Source organism: Rana temporaria, chromosome 2, assembly GCF_905171775.1.
Source record: "Rana temporaria chromosome 2, aRanTem1.1, whole genome shotgun sequence".
Lineage (NCBI taxonomy): Eukaryota > Metazoa > Chordata > Amphibia > Anura > Ranidae > Rana > Rana temporaria.
The window spans coordinates 359,853,672-359,874,746 of record NC_053490.1 but is presented as its reverse complement, the minus strand read 5'-3'; the positions used below and the strand labels follow the sequence as shown (position 1 = coordinate 359,874,746).

At 45.5% G+C, this 21,075-nt stretch overlaps 1 protein-coding gene and 1 long non-coding RNA gene across 4 annotated transcripts in view; one reads left to right on the top strand and one right to left on the bottom strand.

Moving 5' to 3' along the window:
• Positions 1-21,075, bottom strand: part of SLC26A9 (solute carrier family 26 member 9) — a 736,991-nt gene that overhangs the window by 281,031 nt on the left and 434,885 nt on the right. The window lies entirely within an intron of this gene.
• Positions 6,287-19,861, top strand: LOC120927152. The gene is made up of 3 exons (XR_005747046.1): positions 6,287-6,441; positions 19,402-19,562; positions 19,690-19,861. It is a non-coding gene; the product is annotated as an uncharacterized LOC120927152 (long non-coding RNA).

Genomic DNA, 21,075 nt, shown 5'->3' with positions numbered 1-21,075 from the left:
AAGCCTCTCAGTGTCTGGTGCATCCTTCAATGAAGTTTCCAGCAGGGCTGTGGAGTCGGTAGATAAATGTTCCGACTCCGACTCCTCAGTTTTATGTACTTCAGACTCCGACTCCGACTCCCCGACTCCGACTCCTCTGTATTAATATGCAAATGTATTTTATACATTCCTTGAGTGAAAGAAACGCAACCTACCACAGGACTACTGGCTGGGAAGCCAACAGTCTACTGTATTGCACAGTTTAAGCAAAAGACAAACACAATGAAAACAATCAAGTGACTGGATAGTAGCAGCAGGCATAAACATCAGGAACAGGATCTTTACCAGTTCTAAAACAACCAAATAATGTGGTTTGTATTTTTGAACAAAAACAAAGCTTATCTATAATGAACCAAAAACAAAATCTGCAAAACCTAGAAATGGTTTATATTAATCTTGAAATGTAGTTCTAGGCTTAGCAAATGCAAATCAATTCAATGTAGAGTTCTAAGGAAGAGAATTGCCTCTGCCAGATCTTCTTTCATAGAGGCTCTTAAGTCAGACTTTATTATTTTTAGGGCTGAAAATAATCTTTCGACACTGACTTGGGTGGGTGGCATTGCAGTAACTATTCTGGCCACATCACTAACGATCTCTGGATAAACAAGGATGGCTTCTTCAACAGTAAGTTTTGATGAGCGATCATACTTTTCAACTTCTTTTAGTGCTTTATAAAACTCCTGTTGGAATTTTTTTATTTGGACACTTACTGGTTCTCTAACATGCGTTCCCTGTAAAAGCAGAACACAACACTATGGAAAGTATAAGTATTGCAGCTCCTAATTGTGCGTTGCGTGCCATATAGTGAAGCACATGAAAAGCATGCTTCTTCACGGTCACTTAACGTGTTCGTTTTGCGGTTACGTGAGGCACTGCATGCATTGGTCTTTATTCTTACAGTAGAGAAGTCATTAATTATAACTTTTTGTGAATTGGGACATTTAAACTTGCTTTTTTTTTTTTTTTATTCCAATCTAAATTTAGTAGGAGTCGGAGTCGGTGCATTGTTTGCCGACTCCGACTCCAGGTACCCAAAATTTCCCCCGACTCCGACTCCTCGACTCCGACTCCACAGCCCTGGTTTCCAGGCCTTCTCCCAAGGTAACAGCCTCTTGCATGGCCCCCTCCAGGATAGGTCCTCCCCTGGCTTCCTTCATCAGGTGGCCTCCTCCCACAGGATGGACGGTACAGGATCACCTCTGCAAAAGCAGGCCACAGTCTGACTACTGGGCCTACCATTATTTATTTATTATTACTATTTATTTGGGAAGCGCGCATATACCACCGGTCGGTGGTGCCAAAGCGCTTTGTGACAAAATAGCCCGGATGTTCTGGCATGGGGAGCATAATTAAAAGAGAAGGGAGAAGAAATAAAAAAGAAATCAGCGAAGAAAAATTGGCCTAGGATTGAAATGCTTGGCAGAATAGCCAGGTCTTCAGCTTCTTCCTGAACGCATATAGGCTTCGGGAGATGCGAATGCTAAGCGGGATTTGGTTCCAGAGAGTCGCCCCCGCGGAGCCAATCCGTTTTCCTCCTATAGAAATTAGCCTGTCAGTATTGCCAATGAGTAGAGCTTTGTCGGCTGAGCGAAGACAGCGTCTAGGTATATAGTGTGGAGTCAGATCTGATAGGAACTGTGGGCCCAGCTGGTGGTAGCCCCTGTAGATCAGACAGAGGATTTTAAAATTGACCCGTTTTGTAACAGGGAGCCAGTGAAGTTCTTTGAGCACAGGGCTGATATGATCTTGCTTTTGGAGATTGTAGATAAGCCTGGCTGCTTGATTCTGCACCAGCTGCAGTTTCTTAGACCATTTAATTGGAATGCCTAGTAGGACTCCATTTGAAAAGTCAAGGCGAGAAATAATTAGTGCCTGGACTAAGTCTTTCCTCTGGTCTTGGGTCAGGAGATGTTTTGCCTTGTGGATAAGTCGTAGAAAATGGGAGGCTCTCGAAACCGATTGTCTAACCTGGGGAATCATACTTAGTTTTTCGTCCAGGATAACCCCCAGGACCGTCACCTTATCTTTCGGATTAGGTGTCAAGCCCAACTCAGTGGGCCAATTTACCAGGCGAAGCCGAGACCCCAGACCAACGTGGTCCGGGAATCAGGATTCAAGACACGCACCTCAGGCCATGCGGGCCACAAGGCACGAACAACGGACCCCAGCCAATGGCGTCTGTCCCTTAAGTACCGCTCCCCAGTATGCACAGCGGGGCAACCACTCGCACAGATTCACTGCTGAGGGGAACACCCAATACACCCTGACCTTGCTGCTGCCACCCTTGGCCTGGGGTGGTAATGACACCCCCAGGCGAACAATGGTGGAACTCTCAGCACAGCCATGGCTGGAACAGAGGCTAAATTTACAAATAATCATATTAGTCTGAGCCAAATAGCAGCTCAGACCCCCACTAAATTTACAGCAGTGCCTGTTCAACAGGAGCAGGCCGTCTCTCTCTCTCTCTATATGATGTTTATATATATATATATATATGAATACATACCGTATTTATCGGTGTATACCGTGCACTATTTTGCCCTGAAAATCAGGGCAAAATCGTGGGTGCGCGATATACGCCGATACCCGCTTTCCCGCCACGAGTTTGAATACTGCGCCGGCATATACCGAGTGTATCGTGTATCTTCGGGCAGTCTCAGCGCCTCTCCCGCTGACGTCCTGAGCGTACAGGACGTCAGCGCGAGAGTTGCCGAGCCTGCCCGACGTATGGGGGGGTTTTGGGCATTTAGAGGTGTCCAAAAACCACACACTAAGAAACCAGCTCAGTATCAGGGGGAATCCACTTCCAAACTCAGGAAGATGCCTGATGACAACAAGTGACATCACTTCCGGGGCAGGAGCAGTACAACAGTGTCCCCATGGACATGAATGGGCAAAGATAGAGGTAAAAAAAAAAAAAATCTAAAATGTATGAAAAAAAAAAAAAACTCCCTGACAGAACTGGACTAGAGGATAGTAAATTAATAAGGAATAATAATAATAAAAAAGTAAATAATAATATAAAATAAAAAAAATGCACAACAATAATAAGGAAAAAAGGATGGGATTCCGCGCTTAGGTAAAAACCAAAAGGTTGCAGCCCCCCTGGAATACTCCCTAGGGAGGATATAAATGTAAAATGTAATGCGGGGTGGTGGCGCTACCTCCCACCAAGATGACCAAGAGAGGTCTAGTGGTTAACAGACTATGATCCAAACACCAAAGTACTATATTAAATAGTGTTCTCAATAAAGTGAACTAAGCTGTCTATGCAGTGACATTAAATTAATCTGGGACAGCTAATTGCTGGTTAAACAGTGATTAATCCGTGACAGGTGAAATGGACGTAGGATAAACTCTATAATATAAGATAACCTGTGTAAGATATCAATAAACATCTGAAAAATCCCAGTGTGACTTCAAACATAAATTCAAATAGACCAAAAAAAAACAAAAAATTCATAAAAGTGCTTCAATAAGAATATCAGTGACAGTAACCGGTGCATTAGTAGTTTGTGTGTGTCAGCAGTTTCGCACACATATGATTGATGTGGCTTACAGCTGTCCTTAAATAAATTTCAGTCTATATTTCCATCCAATGAATAGAAACATCTGTGTAAACGGTTGAAAAGATGAATCTTCAAGTAATTTCAGGTGAAATAGTGCTCGCAACAGATAAATGGTGACTTCGGTGATCCCCTCATGTGTGCCCACTTACCAGATCCTATAATCCCTACAGGGGTATCAGGCACATCTGATCCTATTCCAGTGTCTCCACGCAGTGGGTCCTTGGATACAGAGGGAAGCGATCACTCCTTGGTTCACGCGATTATCCAGCACAGAGGGCCAGTGGCAGGTGGCAGTTATTCAGAAAAATCTCCAATAACATTTTAGGATGGGAACAGGTGGTTGCACTCCAATCGTGTAACCCAGGGGTGTCAAACTCAATTTCATTGAGTTTGTAAGATATCAATATCTTCAGAACAGCAACAAAAAGCCTCCATTATCAAGTCTCTCTATATTAAAGCCTGAAAAAAGAGTATTAAGGAACTCTGACAGATTTCCATGACGCCCAAGTAAAACAAAAAAAGGCTCAGCCATGTGTCCAGCAACATTTGAGTGCATAATCCCCCTGTGAGGTCTATGAGCCACGCTGCCTGTTTGCACGTATTTCTCACTCAGAAGCCTTGTGATAATAAACAAGAAATCATCATAGTGAAATGTCATCAGTTACACAATTGGAGTGCAACCACCTGTTCCCATCCTAAAGTGCGATTGGGGATTTTTCAGAATATCTAACTGCCACCTGCCACTGACCCTCTGTGCTGGATAACCGGTGAACCAAGGAGTGATCGCTTCCCTCTGTATCCAAGGGCCCACTGCATGGAGACACTTGTATAGGATCAGATGTGCCTGATGCCCCTGTAGGGGTCTTAGGATTTGGTAAGTGGAGACTAATTTTCACCTAAAATTACCTGAAGATTCATCTTTTCAACCGTTTACACAGATGTTTCTACTCATTGGATGGAAATATAGACTGAATTTTATTTACTAATGCACCGGTTACTGTCACTGATATTCTTATTGAAGCACTTTTATGATTTTTATTTTATTTCTTTTGGTCTATTTGAATTTATCTGTTTGAAGTCACACTGGGATTTTTCAGATGTTTATTGATATCTTACACAGGTTATTAGGATATCTCATTCTATCTTATATTATAGAGTTTATCTTGCGTCTATTTCACCTGTCACGGATTAATCACTGTTTAACCAGCAATTAGCTGTCCCAGATGTATTTAATGTCACTGCATAAACATACTGGTTCACTTTATTGAGAACACTATTTAATATAGTACTTTGGTGTTTGGATCATAGTCTGTTAACCACTAGACCTCTCTTGGTCATCTTGAAGGGAGGTAGCGCCACCACCCCTCTTCACATTTTACAACAATAATAATAAATCCCAAATCATTTTTGGGAATCATTATTGATGTGGATTTTTTATTATTATTATTTTTTACTGTGAGGTAAATGTTGATCTGGATGCATCCTCCAATTGAGTCCTCAATTGCTCTGTCCCTTCCAGCAGGCAAGGCGACACAGGACCATCCCTGGATCAGTAGGCCCCAGAGGCTCCTGGGCCTACATCTCAGAAATGGAGCCCCGGGCCAGCGTGGCCCCAAGGCAGGAACCGCCAATACATCCCTGAGGCCAGGAGGGCCCTCAGGTCCGGATCAGGCAAAACCGACCTCACAAAATGGTGTCTGCCCCTTAAGTACCCCCTCTCAGAATGCACAGTGGGTTGACCACGACCTCTGAGCCATCTTTGAAAAATGAGTACCCAATACATTCAACCTATTGCATTTCCAACCTTGACCAATGGTGACAGTGACACCTACCGTCAAGTGGAAAAACGTGCAACCCAGCTGAACTGAAGCAGAACCACAATTTAAATACAATCTTTCTGAGCCAAACTATTGCTCAGACAAACTATAATTTTAACATATAGCACCCACTCATTGGGAGCAGGGTGCTACACCTCTATCCTCAAACCTTGTCAGAGGAAGGGATGAGCCGAACACCCCCCGTTAGGTTCGCACCAGAACCTTTAAACGGACCGAACGTTCGCGCGAACATTGAAACCCTATTGAAGTCTATGGGACTCGAACGTTCGAAATCAAAAGTGCTCATTTTAAAGGCTAATATGCAAGTTATTGATGAAAAACGGGTTTGAGAACCTGGTTCTTGCTCCAGGGAACATGTATCAATGAAAAAAAAGTTTGAAAAACTGTCGTTTTTTCTGGAGCAGTGATTTTAATGATGCTTAAAGTGAATTTTTTTTTGAAAAATTCCTTTAAATATCGTACCTGCTGGGTATCTATAGCAGTGGCGGCCCGTCCATAAGGGGCACCTGGGCGCCGCCCCCCCCCCCCCCCCCCCCAAGCTTTTGGCAAAAAAAAAAATGATTTTTTTTTTTTTTAAATGTCACTTTAAGAGCGTCTGGGCGCCGGACACACGGCGGTCTATGGGAAGCTTCCCAGCTTGCAATCAGCTGATTGCAAGCTGGGAAGCTGATTTGCCCTTGTTAAGGGAGGGTTCGGGGCGCAAGCACTGCGCCCGCAAACACTCCCACTCCTCACTGATTGGTATGTGGCCTCCTTTTCTATTTTTTGATTGGTGGGGAGTCTGAGGACTGAAGGAGACTGGGTGGTGCTTTTTGCAGCCACTGCCGCGTCACTTCCGGTTTCCGGCTCACTGCTGTTGTGGAGAGCAGTAGCGTCACTCGCTATGGCAGTACGGAGCATCTCTTCCTCCTCCTGGCTTACCTCCTCCCTGTCCTCCAGCTCCTTCACATAGGCGTGCTCCAGGTGGACATCTCTCGTGCTGTGACTGCCACCAGGTAAGAAGATTCAGACCTCTCTCTGCGAAGCCTGCAGTGCTCTGGCTTGACTTCAGGGACTTATGCCATGTGACTTTTCTCAGCTCTGCTGTCCTGTGTACTCTGAGGAACTGACAGGTCAGCAGATTAGCGATCTCAAGAATGTGAGGAGAGAATGTGAGTCAGCGCCAGCATCTGCGTTAACCCCTACCAGGCATATATTTGGAGATGGTGGACAACTTAGTGCAGGAACAAGAAGGCAATGTGTAGGGGGATGGGGGAGGGGGGGGCAATATGTACACGGAGGATGCAATACATGAAGGGATGTGTAAAAGGAAGGGGGTAAATGTCAGCAAGAGGGGGTATTGTGTATAGGGAGGGTGTACTACATACAGAGAGGGGTTAATATGTACAGGGGGGGGGGTTAATATGCACAGGAGGGGTTAATATGTACAGGGGGGGTTAATATGCACAGGAGGGGGTAATATGTACAGGGGGGACGGGGTAATATGTACAGGGGGGTTAATATGCACAGGAGGGTGTAATATGTACATGTTGGGGGGGGGTAATATGTACAGGGGGGTTAATATGCACAGGAGGGTGTAATATGTACATGTTGGGGGGGTAATATGTACAGGGGGGTTAATATGCACAGGAGGGTGTAATATGTACAGGGGGGACGGGGTAATATGTACGGTGGGTTAATATGTTCTGGGGGGGGGTTAATATGCACAGGAGGGTGTAATATGTACAGGGGGGGGTAATATGCACAGGAGGGTGTAATATGTACATGTTTGGGGGGGGGGTAATATGTACAGGGGGGGTTAATATGCACAGGAGGGTGTAATATGTACATGTTGGGGGGGGGGGGGTAATATGTACAGGGGGAACAGGGTAATATGTACAGGAGAGGTTAATATGTACAGGGCGGGTTAATATGCACAGGAGAGTGTAATATGTACATGGAGGGGGGGTAATTTGTACAGGGGGGACAGGGTAATATGTACAGGGGGGGTTAATATGTACAGGGGGTTAATATGCACAGGAGGGTGTAATATGTACAGGGGGGACGGGGTAATATGTACAGGGGGGTTAATATGCACAGGAGGGGGTAATATGTACAGGGGGTAATATGTACAGGGGGTAATATGTACAGGGGGGTTAATATGCACAGGGGGGGTTAATATGCACAGGAGGGTGTAATATGTACATGGAGGGGGGGTAATATGTACAGGGGTGGTTAATATGCACAGGAGGGTGTAATATGTACAGGGGGGGGTAATATGTACAGGGGGGGTGGGGAAATATGTACAGGGGTAATATGTATAGGTGGGTGTACTATGTACAAGGAGGGGGGAAATATGTACAGGAGGGGTTAATATGTACAGGGAAAAGGGGGGTATGTACAGGAGGATGTAATATGTACAGGGAAGGGGGTTAATATGTAAAGGAGGGGGTAATATGTACGGGGGTAATATGTACGGGGGTAATATGTACGGGGGTAATATGTACGGGGGTAATATGTACAGGTGGGTGTAATATGTACAGGGATGAGGGTAATATGTACAGGTGGGTGTAATATGTACAGGGATGAGGGGTAACATTTGCAGGGGGTAATATGTTAAGGAGGGGGTAATATGTACAGGGAGGGGAGTAATACATACAGGTGGGTGTAATATGTACTGTGCTGTGATGCTGGGGCTGTATACTCTGTGCTGTGATGCTGGGGCTGTATACTCTGTGCTGTGATGCTGGGGCTGTATACTCTGTGCTGTGATGCTGGGGCTGTATACTCTGTGCTGTGATGGTGGGGCTGTATACTATGTGCTGTGATGCTGGGGCTGTATACTCTGTGCTGTGATGGTGGGGCTGTATACTCTGTGCTGCAATGCTGGGGCTGTATACTCTGTGCTGTGATGGTGGGGCTGTATACTCTGTGCTGCAATGCTGGGGCTGTATACTCCTGACACTATGGGTGGAAGCAAGTGGAATACAGATGACGGAGTGAGTATTCTATAAGGGGTGGGGCTTATGGGAAGTGGGAGGGGTCAAAAAGGAACGGCGGGTTCTGGCGCCCCCCCATCCTAAAACTTCACCAGCCGCCACTGATCTATAGTATGCCTGTGAAGTGGCACAGGTTTAGAACTGTCCCTGCACAAAATAAGATTACTATAAGAAAAAAGTCATTTAAAACTGCTTGCGGCTTTAATGCAATGTCTGATCCCTGAAATATGGATGAAAATCATTGAGAAAAATAGCATGGGTTTCCCCGCCCCCCTCCCCCCAGGTCATTACCAGACCATTTGACCCTATATACTTTGAACAGCAGTATACAGGCGGTGAAAACAAGACAGGGACTGTAGGTTTGTTGTTAAGTAGAAAATCTGTTTGTAATTTTGAACTGGTACTTTTTTAAAGTGTAGCTCCAGCCAAAAAATCTATTTTTAAGCTTTTCTGAAAACAGAGAAGGGTTATCAGACCTGTAACATTTGTTTTACTGTCTGTGCGCATCTGTTCAGAAGATTGCACCTCACTTTCTGTCCCAATGACAAATGATTTTTTGAAAATGTGTTTTTTTAGTGAAACAAGGATTGTCGATAACCTCTTACAGAAGAGAATTTCCCTTCCTAGGGGTAGATTTCCTCTCACTTCCTGTTGTCTCCTTCCATTTGCAAGTAGGAGTCGTTTGTAAGTTGGATGCTTGAAAGTAGGGGCCTGCCGTATATACTCTGCAGAAATTTGGGCCCTAGGTGTTGGTGTTGCCACAACACTGTAAGCCCTCACAGTTGGTCTTGGTGGGTGCTGGAACGCCCTGCTGTGTGAACTATTATATCAAGAATTGCAATTACATGCCATTGTTGAACAGTGGTAGAAAAATTGGGCCTTTGGTGCTGGCGCTGGTACCACAACACTGTAAGTCCTCACAGTTACTCTTGGTGGGCGCAGGAATGGGCCCTGCTGTGAAATAGTAGATCAATAATTGTAATTACATGCCCCTGTTCAACAGGGGCAGAAAAATTGGGCCTTTGTTGGTGGTGGTGCTGGTGCCACAACACTGCAACCCCTCACAGATACTCTAGTTGGAGCGCAGGAATGAGCCCGCTGCAAAGTATTGCATCAAGAATTGTAATTACACGCCCCTGTTAAACAGGGGCAGAAAAATTGGGCCTTAGCCACTGGTGGCGGTGCCCAGAACCAAAAATGTTCTTACAAGCTATCAGCATGATCCTTGAGGAGGAAAAGGATAGTCACTCAGCATAACAAGATAGTCACTCAGCATCAGCATAGGCAGTCTTGAAGGGATCTGACATTTAAAAAAAAAATTATTCAGTTACATCAGCATCAGGTGCTTGGTAGCTGGTGGTGATCCAAGCCTGATCCATTTTTTGAAGGTCAGTCGATCGACGGAGACGGTGGAGAGGCACACCCTGTGATCGGTTACAAAGCCTCCAGCATCACTGAATGTGCGTTCTGAAAGAACATTGGATGCAGGACAAGCCAGTAGCTCAATTGCGTACTGTGCAAGCTCTGGCCAGTGATCCATTCTCAAGACCCAGTAAGCCAGAGGATTTATGGAGGGAAAGGTGTCCAAGTCTGATCTTGCCCTAGGTATTCCAGCACATGTAAAACAGACACTGCAATGGTGCTGAACGATCATACCTTGGGCTGCGGACTAAAAAATTGCCTGAACGCATCGGTCAGACGGCCACCTTCTCCACCGCTCCTTTTGTGACTGACCGAAACCTCAGCAGCACATTGTGCAGGACCAGGATTTTGTAACCTCCCAGTCTCTGGGAACGCGTTGCACAGACCTTTCTGTAAGGCCTCCGAAGATGTTTCAATCTTCTGCTCCCTCTGCGCCGCAAGATACGGTCCCGCAACCTTACTCTTGTAACATGGATCAAGGAGGGTTGCCAGCCAGTAGTGATCCTCTCCTTGATAGCACGAATGCAGTATCCTTCTGCAGGCTTTGCAGGATAGGGAGGCCATACAGCGTAGGTTTGCTGAGGCATCGGTGCGGAGTCCTCTGGGTCACTGAGGACTACAGGATCCGCAGCCACCTCGTCCCAGCAACATAGTTCTGGGTTTTCTTGGGACTGTAATTGATCCTTGAAGGCTGCTGCTGATGCTGAGTGCTAGCTCCACCTCCATGCTAACACAATCTCCTCCTCCTCCCTTCTCCTCTTCCTGTGTGATAGGCGGGCAAGCAGGAACACTGTCTGGATAAATGGGGCCTTGAGAGGTAAGGAAGTCCTCCTCGTCCTCCCTCTGTTCTGCCTCAAAGGCCCTGTCCATTATTCCACGCAGCGTGTGCTCCAACAGGTGAATAAGAGGGACAGTGTCACTGATGCATGCACTGTCACTGCTCACCATCCTCGTGGCCCTCCTCAAATAGTGACAGGACAGTGCATGCATCCCTGATCATGGCCCACTGGCGTGGGAAAAACAAGCTCTCGTGACCCTGTCCTGCTGCCATATTGGCACAGATACTCATTGATGGCCCTCTGCTGCATGTGCAGCCGCTGCAGCAATGGCCAACGTAGAGTTCCACCTGTGGGCAATGTCACAGATTAGGCGGTTCTTGACAGGTTGTATTCCTTTTGGAGGTCTGCCAGCCGAGCACTGGCATTATATGACCGTCGGAAATGCACACAGACTTTCCATGGCCTGCTTCAGGACATCCTGTAAGCCCGGTACCTGCCAAGAACCACCAAGTTAAGGACATGAGCAAACAGGGCACATGGGTCAGTTGTCCCTGTTGCAGGGCGAGAGGAGGTTGGGCCATTGTCGCAAACCACCATTCCTGGCTTAAGCTGGTTGTGGCGTCAACCACCTCTGAGCCTGCCCCTGCAGAGCTGACAGAACTCTGGCCCAGTGTGGCTCCTGTCCCCCAAGCACACCAGCTCAAGCACTGCATGGCATCTCTTTGCCTGCATACCTGCGTAGCCCCTTGAACGCCTACGGAGCACCCGCTGGTTTCAAGAACACATCAGCACAGGAAGAGGCCACAGAGGAAGAAGAGGAGTGGTGGAGGAGAGAGGTGTGTCACAACCAGTAGTAGCATTTTGGAGGCGTGGTGGCGGAACAACCTCCAACACTACTGTACCTTGTCCTGCGTCCTTCCCAGCTGCCAGCAGAGTCACCCAATGCGCCCTGATAGATAGGCAACGTCCCTGTCCATGCCTGCTGGACCATGAGTCAGTGGTAATATGCACCTTACTACTGACCGCCCTGTCCAGCGAGGCATGGACTTTGCCTTCAAAATGCCGGTAGAGAGCCGGAATCGCCTTCCGTGAGAAAAAGTGGTGTTTGGGAACTTGCCACTGAGGTACCGCACATTCCACAAACTCACGGAAGGGGGCAGAATCTACGAACTGAAAATGGCAGCAGTTAAAGTGCTAGCAATTTAGCTAAGCTAGCATTCAACCGCTGGGCATGTGATGGCTGGGAGAGAACTTCTTTCGGCGCTGCAAGCAGCTGGGGCAGGGAAATTTGCCTGGTACAATCTACCGTTGGTGTACCAAAAGATAGATTGCCTGCAAGTACTTTGGCTGTGACACACCTGATTCTACCACCTTCATTCCTATAAGTGCATGCTTCAGAGAGGACTGGGGGGATCGTGGGGTTGGAGATCCCAGCTGATGAGGAGCAAGGAGAGGTCTGCTTTGTTCTTTGGTGTGGGTCTTTTGCCAACGAACTGCATGGCAGGTCGACATATGTCTGGTCAAGCATGTGGTGCCCAAGCAGGTGATGTTTTGGCCACATGAGATACGCTTGAGACATATGTTGCAATAAGCAGCGGTGCGATCTGATGCACTCGTCTCAAAAAAGGCCCACACCAAAGAACTTTTGGAATAACGCTGAGAGACAGCAGCGCCCTGCACATGCGGAGCTCTGCGTTGTGATGCAGTCGGTGTGCTGCCCTTAAAGGAGTTGTAAAGGAAATAATTTGTTTTGCTGAAATTACTGTTTACAGGGTATAGAGACATAATAGTTAACTGATTACTTTTAAAAATGATTAAAGATAGATAAAAATCAATCATATAATGTACCTGCAGTTAATAGCTTTGTTTTTGCATGTTGTTTCCTGCTTCTATGATGTACAGAGCCAATACAGGGCAGTGATGGTTTGGACAACGAAACTGATTGGGCTGTGGGTTTTAGACACCAGTAATCACACCCTCCTTGATTAGTGACCACAGAGAGAAAGCTCCCAGTACTGTGGTCATCAGGAAACAGACAACCCGGAAATGTGGAGATCAGAGAAGAATTACAGCAACTTGAGATCAAAACGAACAAGGACGACATGAAAAACAGCACTGCATTAAGGTAAAGAAGCTATTAAGATAAAAAAACCATTCCTTTACAACCCCCTTAAAGTGGAGGTTCACCCTAAAAGAATTATATACCATCCCGTCCAGCATACTTGCATCAGCTACAGTATGCTTCCTTTTTTTTTTGCGCTGTATTTACCGTTTATTATCCCTAGTTTCGCGGAAGTAGGCGTTCCTATGAAGAGGGGAACATGAGTGACGTCCAGCTATGGTGCGTCACGCATTCCGAAAAATAGCCGAAATAGGACTCGGCTGTATACAGTGCCTGCGCAGTCAGCTCCTAGTCCGTCGCAGGCGCCATATAGCGGGCCGTGAAGAGCCGAGACCTAGTCCGGCTATTTTGGGAACGCGTGACGCGCCATAGGCCGGACGTCAATCATGTCCCCTCTTCATAGGAACGCCTACTCCCGCGGAAGTCAGAAAAAAAAAACTGAAGGATTAAACGGTAAATACAGAGCAAAAAAAAAGCAGACTGTAGCTGACGCAAGTATGCTGGATGGGATGGTACATAGATGTTTTTTAGGGTGAACCTTCGCTTTAAGCTGGCCCCTGGAGGGCATCCTGCCTCGTTGGAGATGTGCCTCCTCCTCCTCCCTCCTATCAGGCACCCATGTAGAGTCAGTGACCTCATCATCCCCTCCCTCCTCATCACTGTAGAAAACCTGGCAGTATGCTGCTGCTGGGGGAACATGACTGCCAGATTGCTGTCCTTTTTGGGCATCCCCTCTCTCTGGGCTCACGTTACTGCATCCTGAGGAGCCTTTCACTGGTTACCAGTAAAAGACAGAATCACTTTTTTTTTTTTAACAGAGATGTTTTATTGAGACAAAAAAAGCAGGGTTACATAGACACATGTATACAAAAGCACAGTATTACACAAACATCAGGGGGAGTTTGTAGGGCACATAGCGAGTCCAAGTCCCTAGCCACTGCACATTGTCAGGGTGAAAAACAGGATGTCCAAATCCCCACCCGTACCACAGGAAACGTATCGGGGTCCTCAACAATGCCCGCCCCCCTCTGAGGATCATACAGGAAGGGGGAGAGCAGTAGAGCAAAGAGCGCAGAGAGGGGGGGGCTGGGGGGGGAAGGGTGAGGGGGGAGAAGGCAATAAGGAGCAGCTTTTATTATACATGAATAGTTCAGCAGCCGAACCTGGAACCACCTCTAGCCCCTGGCATCAATCCACACGGACCACACTTTGTCAAACTTCGCCGGGCACTGTCTACTCTCATACGTGATCCTGTACAGCGGGAGCACTTTATTGATAGACAGGGTCCAAGAGTCTACCGTAGGCGGATCTGCCGCCTTCCACTTGAGGAGGATTTCCCTCCTGGCATAGAAGAGGGAGAAAGTAAGAAATAGCTTGGAGTATCTGTCCCCCTCCACCTCCTCCAAATGACTCAGGAGGAGAAGTAGGGGCTCCACCGGGATCTCAGCCCAGACACGGAGCTCAGGACCTCGGCAACCCGCTCCAGTAGGGCCGGATCCTGGGGCAGGACCACACCATGTGCCAAAACGAGCCCTCGTGGATCCCACAGCGCGGGCAAAGGGGGTCTCGCTGGGGGAAGATACGAGCCAGCCTTTGAGGGGTGTAGTAGCCCTGTGTAAAAATTTGATCTGATGAACCTGTCTCTAGCTGCTATAAGTGACGGGATGAACACGGAGACACATTCCTCCCACTTTTCGTCATCCAGGTCAGGTATATCAGCCTTCCATTTTTTCAAGTGTGCGGGTCGACCCAGTGTCATACGCTCCGTCCAGATAAAGATAAAGGGTAGATAACGGGCGCCCCATGGAACGTGAAGTCAAGAGTCGCTCGATCGAGTCCGATTGGAGTGTGAGTCTGTCTGGAATTGGGCTTCGGTATGCGTGCCTAAGCTGCCAGTACCGAAAGTCCACTGCGGCGGTATCGAGTACCGGTTTCTTAGCTCCTGAAAAGTCATGAGAGTGCCATCGGATACAATATGTTTAGAGGTGTTATCCCCTTACTAGCCCACACCGAGGGGTCTGGGACGAAGAGAGTGGAAGTGGGGCAGGAGGGGGTTACCCCAGAGAGGGATATGAGGGGAGACATGGGAGGGTTTAGCGTATATTCCCCTAGCGTCCTTCCAGGCCCTGATGGTGGTCTGCATGGGAACCGTGACCGAAGGGGCCGCCCGGCAACCCCGGAATGCTAGGTTGAGAATCACTTTTAAAGCACTCTGTCTAACGCATAGATGTATCTATGGGAATGCTCCCCATTATCTATGCGAAAAAATAAAAGCTCATAAACCCAATCGCGTTCTGCGTTTCACCAATCAAAATTTCCTCCAGATACCCAAAAGCCAGATACAAGTCCAAAGGAGAAAGGAGATTCGCGGTCCAAGGGGCCTAGACTATGGGACGCTTTACCAACCAGCATTCGGTTGGAGGAGAATCACTTAGCATTCAGGAGAAAGATCAAGACTCATCTCTTTTTTTTTTTATCAATTCGTTTTTATTGAAAAGTTTTTCAAAACAGGGTTATGGTGTACAACCAAGGATCAGAAATAATAAACAAAAGAATACAAAAGGGTATAGAGACATAACAGGGCCAATTTCACGATGACATTCTATATAGGGTCTACATGAGCATAAGTCCACAGACAGATCAAAGACCGAAGAAAATCAGGAACATCATTAGTCCTTTAACATAGGCCCATAAGTAGAGAACATTAGCCCGTCATGGGAGTAAACTAAGATGGAGGAGAGATGGAAAGGAGGGGGGAGGAGGGGGAGGAGGGGGTAAAAGGTAAGGGAAGGGAAGGGGAAAGGAAGGAAGGGGAGGGAAGGAAAGGGAGGAAGGAAGGGTCTGCCGCCCCCAGTACAGCAATCATTTAGAAACAAATCACATCAGTCACTCGAAAAAATTCACCTATACATCACTTGGAAAGACTCATCTCTTTTGATACCAAAGGAGACAGGAACAACAAGCTCCCAGAGGCGATTAAATTCGCATGTGCTGCGCTATATAAGTTTTCATTCATTCATTCATTCCTCTAGCAGTGTACCCATCAACGGAGCTTTCAAATCACTGCGCCACCTCCTGCAGCATGTACCCAACACTGTGGTCAAACAGTTCAGGGGACTCCTCAGGAGGACATCGCGGGGCTAGGGAAGGAGTGACTGATGCATTGAGCAGAGGGGAAGAGGGCCGCGTTGGCATCTGCTTTGCCAGACAAAGTACCCTGAGCCTCAGGGATGGGGTGATGGATTCCCAGGGTTTCTTTCCTGTTACCAACCTGGCTGCTGTGTTCTGAACAACTTGTAGAAGCGAGATCTGGTATTTTGGTAGTCCTAGGTAGAGGGAGTTTGCGTAGTCGAGTATAGAATTGATGATTGTTCCAACTACTACCTCTGTATCCTCTTCCGGATGAAGGGGATAAGTCTCAACGCAGTAGTCGGAGCAGGTAATGGGATTCCGTGACTACTGATCCTATTTGCGCATCCATCGACATCTGAGTCAAAGGTTACTCCCAGGCTTTTGATCTTGGTACTTGGGGTAATGATCTGTCACAGGATGGTGGGTGGTGTCCATGAGGTCCTAGCTGTAGTCTTTCAGTTTGCGTGGAGGAGTAGTATCTCTGTTTTGGATCCGTTGACTCTGATTTTACCTCCTTTAAGGAGATGGATGAAGGCAAGTACCTCTACACTATGTGGCATCAAAGTGTGGGTATGATGAAACCGCAACCTAACTGAGTAATTCCTGCAACACATACCCCATCACAGGATGCAAACACCATCAAGTGCCTTTTCAAAGCTAAAACCAATCCTACTCTCACTTTAAAGTCCCCCTCACGGGGCCTACCGCCCTGTGGTCCTGCGCTACAACCTGGATGGTCACGAAGAAAAATCCTTCATTGAGCAGAAACTACCCAGATTCTCGGGGCAAGATTAATCGCTTCCTACATTCTGAAGTTACTTTGGACAAAATAGTTTTCTCGCCCTAAAAAGAGAATTTCCAGACAAAACAGATAGGAGGGTCTCCCAGTCCCAGGTAGTAGTAAAAAACAAAAAAGGTCAAAAGTAGAACAAAGTTTTCAATTCAAATGGATTTTTAAGGGAGAACCAGTACTGTTTTTGAAGTAAGCACAAAAAAACAAATTGTTTTAGAAAAATATTAATTTTATGCATCATAAAAATATACACCACACGTTAATTTACATAGTATAATACAAAAAAACTGCGCTAACCTAACAAATTAACACAAGCAATAATAAACCAGAAGGCTGCAATTAGGTGGTATAAACACAAATAATATAAGTAACAAGAAAACTGCGCCAGCAAAAATATACTAGCAACCAAAGACTAGATATACCGTATTTATCGGCGTATAACACGTACAGTCGTATAACACACACCCTAACTTTAAGAGAGAAGTTTCAGGGAAAAAAACTTTCCACGGCCCCCCTGCGTATAACACGCAGGGCACAGTTTTCCCCTCTATTTCAGGTAAAAAAGTGAGTGGTTATACGCCAATAAATACAGTAATTAAAAATAGAGTGGATTTCAAACCACACATAAATGAGTTAAATAAATAGTGTCCAAAAATAGTGGCTGATTAAATACGTTGTGTCCGCAATCAAGACAAACAACACCACAGTGAGCTTCAAAACATTCGTGAGGGACCGCCACCACATGGAAAGCCGCTTTATCAACAATGGCAGGTTTAAACAGCAATGAAAAGTGCAATTTACATCCACAAGGTAGAACCACTGGATGACAGGAGCCCCAACAGTGTAACCTCAGATCGTATAGTTGCAATAATCTATCCATGCATGTGGACCCATAGGGTGATACCATTTAGGCCAATTTATTAAAAAAAAATATTGTACTTACAAACAAGGATTGTAAAAAGCATAAAAACAAATGCGGCCGGCACTATAGGAGCCCTTCTTCCTTCACATCGAGCACAGTGACGTCACTGTACGCCACCCAGACGCGTTTCTTCATACGTTGATGTTTCAATGGGGATTTTGTTTTTTTACTAGGCTGGGTCATCATTTATATTTATGCTGGCCACGGATAATGCTGGACTATTATCGAGTATGTACTGGCCCTTTTATTGTAGATTATTTTTGTTTCTCTACATATGTGCTGCTATAATCCTTAGCGTTGGTTTGATTGGATGCATCTCTTTGAGGCTATTAAATCAAAGCATTTCATGTAGGCTTTAATATGAGAGAATAAGTATGTGATTCTCTGTCCTCATATTTTCCTATATGCCGTGGAACATACAGATATTTACTAACTGGTTTTCTATTATCGATAATTTCCATATTATCTGTTAATCGGTGATCATATAAAATTAGGTATATATTAACCACTTAACCCCCAGACCATATTGCTGGTCAAAGACCAGAGCACTTTTTGCGATTCAGGACTGCGCCGCTTTAACTGACAATTGCGCGGTCGTGCGACGTAGCTCCCAAACAAAATTGCGTCCTTTTTTTTTCCCACAAATAGAGCTTTCTTTTGGTGGTATTTGATCACCTCTGCGGTTTTATTTTTTGCGCTATAAACAAAAATAGAGCGACAATTTGAAAAAAAAATTATATTTTTACTTTTTGCTGTAATAAATATCCCCCAAAAATATATAAAAAAAACATTTTCCCCTCAGTTTAGGCCGATACGTATTCTTCTACATATTTTCGTAAAAAAAAAAAAAATCGCAATAAGCGTTTATTGATTGGTTTGCGCAAAAGTTATAGCGTTTACAAAATAGGGGGTATTTTTATGGCATTTTTATTAATATATTTTTTTTACTAGTAATGGCGGTGATCAGAGCGATTTTTTTCGGTACTGCGACATTATGGCGGACACTTCGGACACTTTTGACACATTTTTGGGACCATTGGCATTTTTATAGCGATCAGTGCTATAAAAATGCATTGGATTACTATAAAAATGCCACTGGCAGTGAAGGGGTTAACACTAGGGGGGCGGGGAAGGGGTTAAGTATTCCCTGTGTGTTATCTTACTGTGGGGGGGGTGGGACTCACTAGGGAAACACTGATCCTCTGTTCATACATTGTATGAACAGAAGATCAGCATTTCCCCCGCTGACAGGACCGAGAGCTGTGTGTTTACACACACAGCTCCCGGTCCCCGCTCTGTAACGAGCAATCGCGGGTGGCCCGGCGGCGATCGAGTCCGCCGGGCACACGCACGGGAGTCGGGGGCGAGCGGGCGGCGCGCACGCGCCCCCTAGTGGCCGCTCGAAGAGCGGACCGTATAGCTACGGGCTCTCGCCCAGAAGAGCCGACCTGCCGCCGTATAATGACGGTGGGCTGGTCGGCTAGTAGTTAAGGACCCTCTTATTAATTTATTAAGAAAAATCTATATGTATACCGACAAAAATAGGAATGTAGCACAATATTATAATTAAAGATATAATATTCCCAAATACAATGCCTTGATCCTGGTATTAATTCCATCCTAAATTTAAATTTGAATTCTACCTTAAATCCAAAATTATCTACCTTATTTACTCATTTTAAGAATGAGCGTTTGGCCACTAAGGGGATGTTAGTAACTTTTCGGGTTAAAGTTAATTTAATTTAACTTGTCTAGTATACATTATTATTACCATCATGACTATTATTACGCACTCTCTAATTCTTAGAACTTTATAATCCCTTGAGTGTCCGGCTGAAATGGTCTAATACCCTCACATACCTGTCCGGTGGTTCTGACGCTCACCAGGATAGTCGCAGTGGTTGTTCGACTGGTGTGAAGTACTTATGCTAAGTGGTGTGCGATTCATTCAAAACTTTTTCAAACTAGGTAAGCACAGAGCAGTTTTTACTGCTAATATATATGAACTATTACATTACATAATGGTAAAATGTTTTCTCCTTTTTTCTTTTTTACTCTGTTTGATACTAATAACATATTTTTATGTTCTGTACAGATCAGAGGAAACTAAAAGATGAGTGCAAGGCCCTGATGAAGCACAACTGTGTGAAACATGTTGGCTAGATGCAAAATCGAGTGTCTCGTTTGCCCAATGCTCTTACGTCTATGTAAATTAACGTATTATGTATATTTTTATAAGATGTATTAAAATTGATATTTTTCAAACATTTTTTGTTTTTTTGCGCTTACATTCAAAAACAGTACTGGTTCTCCCTTAAAAATCCCATTTGAATTGAGAGCTTTGTTTTCTTTTGACCTTTTTAGTTTTCTCACCCTTTTATTTCTGGTATCTAGTTATAATTATTGTTTTTTCCTTCGGTTCTAGTGGAGGCAGATTTGGGTTGTACTAGCGGCAGTCCATACTGACGTTGGGGCCTGCTGCTGGGACACTCAGCTGAAGGCTCCTTGTATATTGATTATTGTTACCAAAATAGTATTGTACAATCATTTAAATATCATTACACAATGTTAAGGTTTAATTTTTTTAGAATATGGTTTATAGTTTCCTGTTATTGACCAAACACTGTAGTCCTATGGACATTATTACATTCTAACCCTAATTGGGTCAAGACAAATCACTTTATTTGTGATCCTTAAACCTTGATTCTCCCGGACTCCCCCCCGTTCAATTATTGAACTTCACACTTCATTTATACAACAATCTCATCCACAAACGCTCTTCCCACCCACCCACCCCCAAGAGTCATCCCAGGTGTTACTCTTACTACACCAACTGACTCTGCACCTTAAGGGCGATAACTAGAGCTAAGACTAAGGTCGCGTACACGCGGTCGATCCATCCGATGAGAATGGTTCTGACGGACCGTTTTCATCGGTTCACCGCTGAAGCGGCCTGATGGTCTGATGTGCGTACACACCATCAGTTCAAAATCCGATCGGGTCAGAACGCGGTGACGTAAAACACACGACGTGCTGAAAAAAACGAAGTTCAATGCTTCCAAGCATGCGTCGACTTGATTATGAGCATGCGCGGGTTTTGAACCAATGCCTTTTGTGTACTAACCATCGGTTTGGACCTATCAGTCAGCGATCCATCGGTTCGATTTTAAAGCAAGTTCTCTAATTTTTGTCCGAAGGACAAAAGACCGATGGGGCGTACACACGGACGGTTTGGACCGATGAAACTGAACTTCGGTCCGTTTTCATCGGTTTGGACCGATGGTGTGTACATTATACAAGGTGATGCCACACGAAACCCTACTCTGTTTCAAAAGAACTGATTTGTAACTTATTCATAACCCCCTATACCTTCCCCCCACTCTCCCTCTAGTTGAGTACCAAATCCAGTTCCAGAATGTCATACTCCTCTCTAGGCAAATCCCCTATTGTAATATCACATAATGTGACATATTGAAGAAGT